Below are 13,344 nucleotides of genomic sequence, written 5' to 3' on the forward strand. Positions count from 1 at the left end.
AATCTAACTGGAGTTTCTGAAATAAATCCCACTAGTAAAATTCCTTTGAATATCTGTGCAAAACTGAGGTGCAGTAAACAAACCTTCATGGGATCAGTTTCTCATTTCCACACCAATATATTTCCCTGAGTATTTGGAAGAAAGCAATCAGATGACAATGGAAAGAAGAAAGTGACTGCAAACCGATCAAATCCCTGAGTCTATGTGCATAGGAAAGTTGATAGGAGTTAGGATAGTCAAGTTTTCTCCTTTCATCTAGCATAAGGTTTGAACAAGTAGGATGCTGAATTATGAACAGCAAGGCTTTTGAAAATAAATTGCATAAGATACAGGACACAAATATTATTTTTATTTATTTAGCATTTTGTGATTTCTAGGTCATCTTCCTGATATTTAGCAAGACATTGCATATAGTCAACTAAATATCACAGACACAAAGATTATCAGTTATATACTTTTATGTAAATATATGAATAGTGGTATAGTCAATTATTTATTCAGTTACCTTACCATGACATATTTGTATTACCTATTCTACTCCCATCGTTGCCTCTGGTCCTGCTATTTGTAAATCATTTCTATTCGCCATCCCAACTAGATTGTAAAATCCTTGAGGTCAGGGTATGAACCTCTTGTTTTTTTTGCACTTTATCAAGCACTACGGTGCTTTGTATTCAGTATGGGATCAATAAATACCACCGATTGATTGTTTCTAGAAGATGCTGTAACAGGAGAATTTCATAGCCACTTGTCATATTAGGCCTTAGATTTTTCTGGGGACAAAATTCATATTTTACCACACATGAGCTGATTTACTATGGTGAAAAAAACTAAAAAATGGAACTCAATTAGTCAGTCAATCAGTGGTATTTATTGAGTGCTTACTGTGTGCCAAGCTATGCTAAAAACACCAGTCTTTTTACTCAAGCATAAGGGAACACACCACCACTTAACAGATTCATAGTATTGTTCCAGGAAAGGAGTCAAAAAGGAAAAGAGTTAAAATCTCTGAGGATTTGCTAAACCAATAGCAGCAACAGTACCACTCAGCATGGACCAAGTGCACGGAGTGTAAAGTCATTATTCCTGGAACACTTCATGGTATTTACAATTCATTTTGAGAGCGAGAATAAGCAACTTGGCCTCTGTTACAACTGCATCACATAATTAACTCTGTAGAATACCACACTGGGAATGAAATATATTGGCTGTACGGTCCAAACGAGAATAAAAGATTATTTCACTACTCGTATAGTCGTTCCTAGATATTTTGGTTGACAATAGCCTCCTCCTGACTGTCACTCAAAGAGGGCATTTGGACCCCTTTAAATTGTGCCTGTGAACCCCATGATGGATAGGGGAAATGTAAAAGGGCTCCACAGTCCCAGGTTCAGAGCAGTAAAGCTTCTCGTCTATCGGCAAGGTGTGTGGTCATCAGGTAGGGAATTTGCCCACATAGGAATTGGGTTAGTGCTGTCCCTTTAAGATACCCAGGGTGCAGACCACAGTTTCTTGCAGACAGAGCTAATGTTTGTGTCTTTCTCTTTCCAGGATAATTCTTCCACCTGTATACCAAGAACAGGGGTTAAAAGAGTGGACAGACCAAAGGACAGGAAACCAAGTCCCCAGGAACCTCGGGTGAGAAGAAGCTGGCAGACAAAGGGAAAGGAAATGGGGCCTCTTGGGCCACAAGCTGACTTCCCTATAGAATTAGGGAAAAAGAGTAGGGGAGTAGGGAAAAAGAGTTTTAAAAAATACTGAAACACATGAGTGGGTCAATTAGGGGAAAGAGCAAACATGTTTTTAAGCATAATTTAAAAAAATACAGCTATAAATACACCATAGGCTGCATCTCGACTTTTGCTTCCCCTTGGGAGTGGGGGACAACCTAAATATGAACGAGGATTAAGAAGTTAGTCCAAAAAGAAGTCACTAATTGGACTGATATCGCGATAGTGTCTACTTGAAGAACAAAGCGATGAAATTTAGTGAGAAAGACCAAGTTGTACATAAAATGACATTTCTGGAGAGTAAGAGATTAATGTTCAAATCTGCAGGCAACTGCATTAACCTCCTAGATCATCTAGAAATAAAATGTCAAGCAACTTGCCCTTTATTGATCTTTCGACCTAGCATCCATACTTTTCAATAATGTGAAGAAACACTCAGCAGAAGCCCTGTTTTGACATAAAAAATGCTGCCTGTGGAAGGCACACAATCTCTAACAATGAATTCCTACACATTTACTAATCCTCTCTACAATTCTAACTTTTCAATACACAAACAAGCCACTCTGGTGCTTCCACAACTCCAGCTTTGTGCAGGTAAAATCTCTCACCACTCAGCCTGTAAATTCATGGTCGGTTCATAAAAGGCCCTAAAATTGGTCCTGTCTATAATGCCCTGCACAGAGGAAGTGGCAGAAGGAATCATATCTGCTTTGCCCCTCGACCCAGCAGCTGGGTCTCTTGGGCCACAAGCTGGCTTCCCTATAGAAGTCTAGATCCCTGTTTCTGGGGTTCCTGCAGATAGTAAACCTGCCCACCCCAAACCGTTTTTACTCTGGAGTTTGCTTGCCTCAGTGAAGAAACCCCCAGCAGCAAGAGCGTGTATCTGAGGTGTTAGCATATTTTGACCCTTCTCTTCCTACTCCAGGATGTCCTGCCACCACCAATGCCTACAAAAATAATAATAATGTTGGTATTTGTTAAGCGCTTACTATGTGCAGAACACTGTTCTAAGCACTGGAGCAGATACAGGGTAATCAGGTGGTTCCACATAAGTCTCACAGTCTTAATCCCCATTTTACAGATGAGGGAACTAAGGCACAGAGAAGTGAAGTGACTTGCCCACAGTCACACAGCTGACAAGTGGCAGAGCCGGGATTCAAACCCATGACCTCTGACTCCCACCCCGGGCTCTTGCCATTAAGCCACACTAGTTGGTTGCAGGGATAGAGACCACTAACTCTCTCCAACTCCTTCTCTTCGAGGTTGGAGACTGGGAATCCAGTGAAGAGACTACATCAACAGTCTAATTGTAGTAGGACTGAGCCAAGGTGGTGGTTGTTTGCATGGAGGGGATGGGACGAATGTTGGAAATGTTGTGGAGAAAGAACCGAAAGGACCTAGCATGTATTGAAACGAGTACTGAAAGGATGAGGAGTCAAGCATGAGAACAGGGTTCTGGGCTTCAGGGGCAGAGAGTATAGTGTTGTTACTGGCAGAGATGGGAATGTTAGGAGCTCGTTGTGGGCAAGGAATGAGTCTGTTATATTGTTGTGCTGTACTCTCCCAAGCGCTGAAGAGAGTGCCCTGCAGACAGCTAGTGCTCGATAAATTTGATGGGCTGATTGACTGAGGACGAGTGAGTTTACAGGGGGAAGATGGAGAAATCATATTAAGACATATTGAGTTTGAGATGTAGTGGAGGCAAGAAGAAATGCAAGGCTGAATAGTGGAAGAGAGGACAGGCTAGAGAGCTAGATGCTTGATTCAACCTCCTAAAGGTACAATAATAATAATGGTAAAGATAGTGGCTGAGGTTCTCAGAGAGTGATTGGGAAGCAAGAAGTGTAGGGGGAAACAAAACAGACCCTCACAGGACAGCCACAGTTCAATGGGGTCAACTTAGACCTTGTTTCCCCTACTTCCTCTCCCTTCTGTATCACCTATGCACTTAGATCTGTACCCCTTAAGCACTGGATATTCACCTTGCCCATGGCCTCAGAGCACTTATGTACATATTGCTTATTTATTTCAGTGTCTACCTCCCCTTGTAGACCATAAACTCCTTGCGGGCAGGTATCACGTTTTCCAACCCTGTTGAAATATACTCTCCCAAGCACTTAGGATAGTGCTCTGCATACAGTAAGTGCTCAATAAATATCACTGATGGTGATGATGATTGGTTAATCAATGGTGAGAAGTAAAAAAGGAGTCCAGATGAAACTGAGGAGTACAGAAGTAGGAGAACTCGATGAGTACTGTGTCAGCAAAACCAAGCTATGTCAGAGAGGAGAGAGCGGTGAGCAGCACACTGAAGCATCTATCTGTTAGAAGGGAACAAAAATAGGACAGCAGCAACACCAGCCACCATCTATGCTGTTGCTCCAGAGTGGGTTGCTCGTGCTGCTGGTGTCCCACTTGCATCCCTTACTAATCCTCCCCATCGCCTGTACCCTCCTCCTCAGCCTCCCCAGCAACTCTGCAGCATCCACAAGTCTGCAAAGGCTTGATGTTCTCCCCGCCCAGAGCATCAAGAACGCTGGCCTCGGAGTCAGCAGTTCCAGGCTGTAGTCCCGCCTTTGCCTTCTGTGTGACCTCGGGCAGGTAATTTAACTTTGCTGTGCCTCAGTTTCCTCACCTGTAAAATGGAAATTATGTATTGTTCTTCCTCCTTAGACTGCAAACCTTAAATGGTACAAGGTCTGTGACCAGCTCGAGTATCTTGTATCTACCCCAGTGCTTTGCACATTGCTTGGCACTTAGTGCCTAATACATACTATCATCATCGTCATCATCAAAGGTCAGGGAGAATTAGAACAGAGTTTAGCCCATTGGACTTGGTTCTGAGAAGATTATTGGAGAACTTAGAGAATGTAGTTTCAGCAGAGTAAAGAGAGCAAAAACATGACAGTAATGGGGAAAAAAGGCAGATGGAAAAGAAACATTTTCTAATCACGAAAGTGGTCTGACCAAACTAGCCTCTTCAGTACAATCTCCCCTAAAAAGCACTTGGGCCTTGAAAATTGCCCTTTCCTAGTAGAAATACTGACTTGATCCTCACAGAGCATACTTATAAATGTTCTGATGGGCCACACAAAAATAACACAGGGAGTTTCAAAATGCAAGATACCTTAATCACTCACATAACTGTACCACTTTTTGGCAAAATTTTCAGAATCCACTAATTAGGAGAAGGGCTATTACATGGGTTTATGTAAGAATTAAATATTGGGAAAGGGGAGGAGGAGAAGAATTAAAAGGAGGAAGAAAGGAGGGGAGAAGGAAGAGAAAGGCAAAGGGGTACCTCTCTTATTTCTGTTGCATTCTCCCAAGTTCTGCATACAGTAGGCAGTCAGTGAATGAACCTCCCCCCATTCCCTTTTCCTCTTCTCACCCTGGAGTTCTCACAACTCAGTGAAGAAACTCCTTCTGCCTAGCTTGAAGCTGCACCTGTGGAGTTAGTGCATTCTGACACTTCTCCTCCTCCTACCCTAGGGCACCACCATCACTGCTTACAAAAATAATCTTCTATTTCCTCTTCAAAAATCAGGGGCGGAGGTGAATTGTGCAGTGGAGTCGATTATGTGAGTAAAAGAAATCTTTTTCACCCAAATAAAAGAAATGCCAGTCTGTCAACATGAAAGGAGTTTCCCACAACTGGCCTGTGTATCAACATCATGCACAATGCAAACACAGACAACCTCAACACAGCGAGGGATGAGGGACGGGTGACTCCACATTGCAGTTGCCCTCTCCTTTCACTGGGCTTCCTAAGGCTCTGCTGTGGCCCTGACAGAAGGTTAGGTCTGGCTGCAGACACAGCCTTTTGCTCTGCTGCTATTAATGGCTTAATTTCAAGGAATTACTGTTCTCTGAAAGGTCATGTCACTTGAAATATTTAAAGCGATCAGCACACTTATGAGTATGCAAGCAAGTTGACCGTTAGCATTTTTGATTCCCCAATGGGGTCCTGGCAGCCAGCTGTTCAAAGAGCTTATTCGATAGTGAATATTCACTTTTAGCCTATTAGACCCGTATGTTGGAGGGCTTCTGAAAAAGAACTGCTCCATTCAAGTTTATTATAAAATATTTCAAATAACAAATGTCTAACAGCTCTCACTTCAAACCATAAATCCCTCTGACACCCTCAAAGCCACTGAGTTTAAACAATGTCTTCATTTTCCCATGATTTCAAACAGTTTAAATGTGTGTGACTCTGGGAAAGAAAGAGGAAGGAATGCATATTTTATCAACAGAGTTATTTTTTGCCTCATTTGTGAATAATCAGAAAAAGAAGGCAAAAAACACAAACTGGAATTACCAGGAGCTTTTCTGATTGCTGAGGCACTAATTGACCATTGACAAAACAGCAGGCTTATCTCTGGTAACAGGGAGAAAATTCAAGTGTGTTTTCTAGGAAATATCAGAGTCAACCACGCAACCACATTTGCAAACTGTAAAAAGGGTATTTTCCTGCTCCAGTAAATTCAGTTCCACCCCAGGCTCCTCTTCTGATTCTAAAAGAGAGGAGTCTCACATAATACCTTGACAACCAAAAGCAGGGAGGGTTTTCCCAGACTGGATTGAAACATTGAACCATTTCTGTTCCTCCAAAATTTATCAGGCCAAAAAGACTGCCATCCAACTCTCCTCCAACCAACCTTCCCTCACACTCCTCCACCCCAAGAGCCATCTTATGTCTATCAAATAAAAATCTTGAACAAGCTTAGTTCCCTAGCATGAGGAAAGCAACTGGAATGCTAAAAAAAAAATCCACAAAAATAAAGTGCCACACCCATAAACTGATCACTGTCCGTAACGTAAACTGCAGGAGTTGTCAATCAGTGATATTTGTTGAGCTCTTACTATATACAGAGCACTGTACTGAGTGCATCAGAGAGTACAACAAAATTAGCAGACATGTTCCCTGCTTGCAACAAGTTTACAGTCTAGATGGAAAGACAGACATTAATATGAATTTGTAATACATAATTTAAAGACAGTACATAAGTGTTGTGGGGTTGAGGGTGGGGAGGTTCAAATGCCCAAATGACACAGATCCAAGTCCATAGGTGATGCAGAAGGGAGAACGATCCAGGGAAAGAGGGCTTGATCAGGAAAGGCCTCTTGGAGATGTGACCTTAATAATGTTTTGAAGATGGAGAGAGCGGGGGTTTGGCGTATATGGAGGGGGAGGGGGTTCTAGTCTAGGGAGAGGACATGGGAAAGAGGTTGGCAGAGAGATAGATGAGATTGGGACACAGTGAGTAAGCTGGCACTAGAGCAGAGAAGTATGTGGACTGGACTGTAATAGGAGATCACGAGAAGAGATTGGATGGGGCAAGCTGAGAGTGTTTTAAAGCTGATGGCAAGGAGTTTCTGTTTGATGTGGTGGTGGATGGATAGCCATCGGAGGTCCTTGAGGAGTGGAGAGACATGGACTGAATTTTTTTTAGAAGAGTGATCTGCTTAGCAGAGTGCAGTATGGACTGGAGTGGGGAGAGACAGCAAGCCAGCAGATCATGGAGGAAGCAGATGTGGTAATCAAGATGGGATAGGATATGTTCTTGGATCAGCTAAGTAGCAGTTTGGATGGAGAGGAAAGAGTGGATTTTAGCAGTGTTGTGAAGGTAGAACTGACAGGATTTGGTGACAGATTGACTATGTGGGTGGAATCAGAGGGACGAGCTCAGGACAATGTTAAGGTTATGCATTTGTGAGATAGGGCGGCTATCACTGTATTGACTACAGTGATGGGAAAGAAGGTGACTGTGGGAAGGGACAGGGTTTGATGGGAGATAAAGGAGTTCAGTTTTGGACATGTTTAATTTAAGGAGTAAGCAGGACATCCATGCAGACAAAAATGTCCTGAAGGCAAGAAGAAATGTGAGACTGCAGGGAAAGAGAGTGGTTGGGGCTGAAATTGTAGATTTGGGAATCATCTGCATGGAGGTGGTAGTTGAAGCCATAAAGCAAATAAATTCTCCAAGGGAGTGGGTGTGGATGGAGAATAGAAGGGGACCTAGAACTGAGCCTTGAGGGACTCCCAGTGTCAGAGGGTGTGAGGCAGAGGGGAAGCCAGCAAAGGAAACTTAGAGAGGTTGGAGAGAGAGAAGCAGAACCAAGAGAAGACAGTGTCAGTGAAGCCAAGGTTGGATAAAGTTTCCAGGAGAAGGGGGTGGTCTTAAGTATCATAGGCAGCTGAGAGGTCTAGGAAGATTTGGATAGTGAAGAGACCATCATATGTGGTGCAAAGAAGGTCTTTGGTCACCTTAGAAAAGGCTATTTCCTTGGAATGAAGGGGGAGGAAGCCATGGAGTGAAGGGGGTGGGGTGGGGGATGAAGGGGGAGACTGGAGGGGATCAAGAAAGGAATCGGAGAAGAACTTGAAACAGTGGATGTAGACAACTCCCTCAAGACGTTTGAAGTGGAATGGTAGGAGGGAGATGGGGTGATTACTGGAGAAAGGCGTGAGGTCAAGGGAGGGTTTTTTTTTAAGTTGAGGATAGGTTAGCCTGTTTGAAAGCAGTGGAGAAAAAGGCACTGGAAAGTAAACAGTTTAAGATGGCAGTCAAGGAGGGAAGGGATGGGGAGAGTGTTTTAAAAAGGTATGAAAGGATGGGGTCAGAAGCAAAAGATGGAGGGGGTAGATTTAGAGAGAAGGTGAGAGATCTAATTTTGAGTTACTGAAGGGAATACAGGGGGAATTTGAGAGGGTAAGGGGGCGGGGTTTGGAGAGGAGCAGGTGAGATTTTAGGGAGATCACGCTTGAGTTGTGCAAAGGATTTGGAGAAAGGAAAAAAAAGCTTCACAAACATTTTCCCCCCTACTACTTCCTTACCTACAATTAGAAAGATAGACTAGGTGAAACCTGCCACCTCCCATAAACAAAGGAGCAATGTGTCCCATTTCCAGCCCAAAGAATTGTAATAAGGGAGCCATCACTAAGGGACAAGCACAACTATCAAATATGGGCATTAACTACTCAGGAAAAATCAGAGACCAAAGCCACAATGAAATCAAAGCTCTTCAAACCATTTATCAATTTCTGTCAGCCACCGGTGGTAAGACCTCCTTTCATCGTAGATAAATCAAGAGCAGCTGGATAGCATAAGTACTTCAACATTTATGTAAAGGATCAATAAAGGTCCCTGTCCTTTTCAGGGTGGCCACTGAGGAAATTCAAGCCTCACAAAGACTGGGAAATGAATACAAAGGATCTTCCCTAAAATTTTCTCATAATGACATACTCCTTTTAGTACCTTCTCATAGCCTGAAAGGTCCAATACAATTAGTAAGTATGGTACAGATGCAATTAATAATATTGCATGCCTAGTTAGATGTGTTACTTAAACAAATCTGCTTTTATATTAACAGGTGATGTAAAGTGAAGGAAAAATGTGAACCTAGTTACCAAAGGATTGGCTGAAATCAGAGAGATAAGTGCCATTGGAGGAATTCACATAAAAATATTTAAGAAAACCTACGGAGTAAGGTTCTCTACTACAGTGGTTGCTTAGAGATTTTTCTGGAGGTCCAAGGCAGGAAGGATCCATGTTCATTCACAAAGAGGTAAATTTATAAAGTTTTCCTATCCCATCAGCTCCATTTTTGGTTATTTTCAAGTGAGCCTTTTATTATTGCTCTCCTCAAGGGTGTCACTTTTCAGGTTGTCAGTCAGTCAATCTTATTTATTAAGCGCTTACTTTGTGCAGAGCACTGTACTAAGCGTTTGAGAGTGTACAATAAAACAACAAAGACACGTTTCCTGATAATAGTGAGTTTACAGTCTAGAGAGGGAGACAGGCATTAATATAAATAAAATTACAGATATGTACATAAGTGCTGTGGGGCTGGGAGGGAGAAGGAATAAAGGCAGCAAGTCAGGGAGACACAGAAGGGACTGGGAGAAGAGGAAAGGAGGGCTCAATCAAGGAAGGCCTCTTGGAGAAGAAGTGCCTTCAATAAGGCTTTGAAGGTAGAGAGAATAATTTTCTGTCAGATATGAAGAGGGACAGCATTCCAGGCCAGTAGCAGGACATGGATGAGAAGTCTGTGAGGAGATAGACGAAATCAAGGTGGAGTGAGAAGGCTGGCATTAGAGGAGTGAAGTGTGTGGGTTGGTTTGTAGTAGGAGAGTGTCAAGGTGCGATAGGATGGGGCAAGGTGATTGAGTGCTTTAAAGTCGAAGGAAAAGAATTTCTGTTTGTTGTGGAGGTGAATGGGAAACCACTGGAGGTTCCTGAGGAATGGAGAAACATGATCTGAACATTTCTCTAGAAAAATGATCCAGGCAGCAGAGTGAAGTATGGACTGCGGTGTGGAAAGACAGGAGGCAGTGAGGTCAGCAAGCAGGTTGATACAGTAATCAAGACAGGAGAGGATTAACGAGGTAGCAGTTTGGATGGAGAGGAAAAAGATCTTAGTGACATTGTGAAGGTTTAATCGACAGGATTTAGTGATGGATTGAATATGTGGGTTAAATGAGAGTGGGGAATCAAAGATACTGCCAAGGTTACTGGGCTGTAAGAAGGACAGGGAATGTGCCTGTTATATTGTACTCTCCCAAGTGCTTAGTACAGTGCTCTCTGCAGACAGTGAGCATTCAATAAATACGACTATTTCGTATTTATTGACTGACTGACTGGAAGGATGGTAGTGCTGACTACAGTGATGAGAAAGTCAGGATTTGGGTGGGAAGATAAGGAGTTCTGCTTTAGACATATTAAGTTGGTGGTGAGGGAGGGTCATTAGAGGAGAGCTGTCTAGAAGGAAGGAGGAAATGTGAGACTGCAGAGAGGGTGAGAGATCAGGGCTGCAGATGTCATTTGGGAATCATCCCCATAGAGGTGGTAGCTAAAGCAATGTGAGTGAATGAGTTCTCTAAGGGAGTCAGTGTAGATGGAGAATAGAAGGGGATCCAAAACTGAACCTGGAGGGACATCCACAATCAGGAGGTGGGAGGCAGAGGAGGAGCCCACGAAAGAGACCGAGAATGAGCGGCTGGAGAGATAGGAGGAGAACCAAGAGAGGTTGCTTTCTCTGTTCTTCCCTTTCACTGATTCACTATAATTGATACAAATCCTTTATACTAGCAGTTCCTGGTAATGAAAGGGGGAAGACCCACTGAGTGGGGGGGATGGAGAGGGCTCCTCTGAAATTTCTGTATGGTTTATATGGGTGACAGGTGAAACTGCTCGAGAAGCTAGATGTGTCTTCTGATGTAGAACAAAGCCATATTCATTCATGCAGTACTACTTATTGAGCACCTGACGTATTCAGAACATTGTACTAAGCACGAGAGAAGAGTATAAGTATAATTATTCAGCCATGAATAATGGCTCACAAGGGACTCACAGTCAAAGATTAAAAGGGAGGGGGTTTGTCAATGGACACACACAAGGAGAGGTTTCAATGGTAAAAACATAAAATAAGGAAAGTGATCAGAGTATATAATGGCTGAAGGAGCAGTTTTCAGGCTCCTCACTGCTCCAGCAAAGCCACTCAGAGCCCAGTTACAATAGTCAAAACCTTTTGGATATCCTAAAGGTGGCCAGTGTTTGTGGCTGCAGCTGCTACCTGGCAAAATCCCCCAAATGGTAGAGGATGTTGGGAGGGCACAGTTCTGCTGCACTTAGCATCATCAAATGCAAAGTACTGTACTAAACACTTGGGAGAGTACAACAGAAGACTCAACATCACCCTCCAAGAGCTTGCTACTTAATGAATGAGTCATATAGAAGGTTGGACACAAAACCCCAATTTCCATTGGGAATGAAGTTTGAAGGTTCTGATGGACACCTGAACCCTCAGTTTGAACAACTGTCCCTAAAAATAAAATTGCCTTTATAATACGTGCCAATTCTTTCTTGGCTTTGAGGGGAGGAAATCTAAGAGAGAGAAATCTCAGACCGCTCTAGCACCATGGAGAGACAATGTTCATTCACGACTGTCTTTCTGTCCCATTCAGGAAAGAGAAAAACAGCTTCCCCAAGAAGACCAATATCTTGGTAAACAGTTTATAGGAAAGGGCTAAAAAACCCACTTAACTTGAGAGAAAGTGGCTTCTCTCTGGCACATTAGACTGGAAAGTGAAAACACAATAATTAACAGTGAATTTTGAAACTTCAACACACCAGAAAAGAGTGTCACACCAAAAGGAGACGGAAAAAAATAGGAGGAATAAATTAATGCAACTGGGGCTGTTGAGCCGGCACAGATGAGTCACTCACAGGCTGATGATTTTGGACGGCTCAGCGGGGGGCAAGTTGACAGGAGCTGCAGCTTGCTCTCATAGCTAATAATATATGCTGAACACCTAACAAAAGGGGATGTGATAACATAGAAAGGGGGAACTAGAATAACGAAAGCCTGGGACGGGAAGAGAAGGCAGTCATGGAGACAGGTTGGGAGCAGTTCCCTAGGTGCCTGAGACCACTTCGAGCTTCCACACTTCTCTCTCTCACTTCCTTCCTCCTTCTGTGTGAGGAGCTTTGACTCTAGTCTCCCCAGTCCAGCATGGCCAGAGTTAATGCCCCCTACAAATAAAATGAAAGCCTATTTCCAGGCTGCTAGGAGACAGTTGCAGTGAGACCACCTCTCCACTATACTCACACATGCCAATCACGCCAAAGCCCAGTGTTATTTTCTCCCCCAAGTGTGATTCAACTAATCAGCACACTCTGAGCTGAGCCTCTTCCTTTCAGCCTCTCTCCAAGAACATTTTCTAGAATCGAGCTTGGTAGGGCACGTCACTCCCCCTGTGTATTTTGTTTAATTATGAAACCTCTTCTTACAAGACCCCTGATCCTCAGAAGAGTCAAAGTAATTGTTAAAATTAGATATTAGAAGAGAAGGAGCCACTCAAGGAGGCCACTTTCAACTATAATTTTAGAATGTTTTTCGCCAGTTTGAAGCTTAAGATTCAATTTACAACTGACCCGATTTTGCCCTTTTCGAACAGCAAACAAAATACCCTCCCAATCCAGCCTGCAACAAAAAAAGAGAGGAAATAAACTGTTTGTCCCCAGAATATCATCGGGGCTTTTTCCTTTTGATCATCAAAAGACCATCTTGGTGTAGACATACTTTATATTTACATTGGATTTGGTGCTGGTCTCTTAGAATTTTGGAGTAATAGAGAGTCACATTCCTTGCCACTCTCCAAGTAACGTGCTTCCCACCCCTTTCCCTTGACTCACATCCAAGTCATTGCTTCCAAACCATTTCCTTCCCCTCCAAAACTACTAAACATCCACCTCCTTGAAATCTTCCGCTATTAACTCCACCTTTGTCATGCCAACTTCTGCCATTAACCTGCTCTACTAACTCTGTGAAACGCCCCTCCCCACCACCCCCCACACACACTCACTTCTTATACTCTTGACATTTAATTTCTCCTAAATGCATGTTCATTTTTCAGTCTTGTTTCTTCTTCCCACTGCACTGTACACTTTCCTGGTTGTTGACAATTTTTAATTCCTTTGTAAAAATCCCTCCGTTTCTAGTATAATACCCTGCACAAAAGAGGGGCAAAATAAATACTGTTCTTGATTATGAGACTGATGATAATGTTTTATAAGAGGGAGGGGGATAAAGTAGCTGAAAAAGATGCACA

At 42.9% G+C, this 13,344-nt stretch overlaps 1 protein-coding gene across 9 annotated transcripts in view; it reads right to left on the reverse strand.

The window, feature by feature from the left end:
• RFTN1 (raftlin, lipid raft linker 1) overlaps nucleotides 1–13,344 on the reverse strand; it is a 163,645-nt gene that overhangs the window by 67,666 nt on the left and 82,635 nt on the right. The window lies entirely within an intron of this gene.

Source organism: Ornithorhynchus anatinus, chromosome 8, assembly GCF_004115215.2.
Source record: "Ornithorhynchus anatinus isolate Pmale09 chromosome 8, mOrnAna1.pri.v4, whole genome shotgun sequence".
NCBI classification, from domain to species: domain Eukaryota; kingdom Metazoa; phylum Chordata; class Mammalia; order Monotremata; family Ornithorhynchidae; genus Ornithorhynchus; species Ornithorhynchus anatinus.